This window comes from Oryzias melastigma, linkage group LG23 (assembly GCF_002922805.2).
Source record: "Oryzias melastigma strain HK-1 linkage group LG23, ASM292280v2, whole genome shotgun sequence".
Lineage (NCBI taxonomy): Eukaryota > Metazoa > Chordata > Actinopteri > Beloniformes > Adrianichthyidae > Oryzias > Oryzias melastigma.
In genome coordinates this window covers 20,328,743-20,329,756 of record NC_050534.1, presented here as the reverse complement: position 1 = coordinate 20,329,756, position 1,014 = coordinate 20,328,743, and the positions used below count along the sequence as shown (strand labels likewise).

The following is a 1,014-nucleotide window of genomic DNA, read 5'->3' as shown; positions in this document are numbered from 1 at the left end:
CTCCTGTCTTTCATCAACCGCCCCCCCCAACCGCGTGCCCTCCATCCCACCCTCATTATCCGCTCATCCCGGATAGAAACGACTGGAGGAATGTGGAGCGGGCATATTTTAACTCCACCAAGGTGGTGGAAGGGGGGTGATGATGTCATTTCCTAACATGCAGAGATGCTGCCCCCCCCCCCAACAGTCCTCTGCAGGTTTGAGCATCAGCTGGTTAGGATAAGTGACCTCCGTTTGCTCCGGGGGTGAAAAGGTCACGAGGTGCCGGCGAGCGTCCGCCTCCGTCTGACCGTCCGCCACACTTAACCTCGGATCTGGGTGCAGGCGGGGGCTTGGAGACATAAAAATATATCTATATTCTCAAGTATTCCTGTTTTCTTATCTTCTAACTTTATGGAAACTTACATTTTAAAATATATTTATATATATTTTAGTTTTTTCTTGGTGATGGGGTGAATGTGAACGCACCGCCGCCTGAAGAAAAAACAAAACGCCTCCGTTCTCCATCCTGCAAACTGAAATCCTCATCCTGAAGACCTGCAGCTTGACCTTTGACACCACCGTTTGGGATTATTTAATCCACTCTGTGCACGTTGTGGAGCGCCGGACGGCCGCCATCATCACCGGAACGTCGTCTGATGTGCGGCGATGTCACGTTTTCAACCATAAATCTGTGCGACAAAAACGTCACAATTTTCAAATCACTTGGATGAAATTTAAGGTGGAATTTTTCGATTCGGAAGACGTTCCTAAATCAAGAAGAATTCTCTTCTGTTTTTGATTTGAAGTAAACGCTGCGTCTTGTGGTTTGTCTCGTGTGTGAGACAACAGGCATGAAGGGGTTAAAGGAGGAAAAATCATAAAAACTGAAGCTCCTCAGAATTCTGCCAATCAAATCTCTGCTGCCGGAACGGAACAATGCCGCATTCACAGAAGAGAAAAGGGAGGGCGGAGCTCCTTCAGACTCAGAAAGAGATAATTATACAGTTAATGGGGGGGGGGTCATAAAACGCA

General features: G+C 47.6%; 1 protein-coding gene across 13 annotated transcripts in view; it reads left to right on the top strand.

Moving 5' to 3' along the window:
- The window catches only part of celf2 (cugbp, Elav-like family member 2), a 253,216-nt gene that overhangs the window by 1,144 nt on the left and 251,058 nt on the right, over nucleotides 1–1,014 (top strand). The gene's annotated exons all lie outside the window — the stretch shown is intronic.